A 376-nucleotide genomic window follows, 5' to 3' on the forward strand; every position below is an offset into this window, starting at 1 on the left:
GGCACCAGCCGTCCCTGCCACTGGCACCAGCCCCATAGGCATTGCCCTCAGAGCCCCGCGGGCTGCGTCTGCAAGCCCCAGTGTCTCTACCAGAGCAGGGGCAGCACTCCCGCAGCCCACCTCCACCCAGCCCAGGCATCACTCCATCTCCACTCCCAGCCCAGCCAAGCAGAGCAGATCAGCCACACAAAGCAATGGGGGCTGCTGAGTCAGAGCGTGGGCTGCTGTGGAAAAGCCTGCTGCCAGCAGCACCCATATGCCAGAGCAGGGCAGCGTGGCAGGGCGAGGAGGGCTAAGGCCTCGCTGAGCTGCTCCCACAGTAGCAGAGCCCAGTCGGGTCAGCAGCAATTACAGCCGTGGCTGGCTGGGCTGCTGG

General features: G+C 66.0%; 1 protein-coding gene across 1 annotated transcript in view; it reads right to left on the reverse strand.

Moving 5' to 3' along the window:
- The window catches only part of DGKK (diacylglycerol kinase, kappa), a 20230-nt gene that overhangs the window by 7663 nt on the left and 12191 nt on the right, over window positions 1–376 (reverse strand). The window lies entirely within an intron of this gene.

This window comes from Acanthisitta chloris, unplaced genomic scaffold (assembly GCF_000695815.1).
Source record: "Acanthisitta chloris isolate BGI_N310 unplaced genomic scaffold, ASM69581v1 scaffold24192, whole genome shotgun sequence".
NCBI lineage: Eukaryota > Metazoa > Chordata > Aves > Passeriformes > Acanthisittidae > Acanthisitta > Acanthisitta chloris.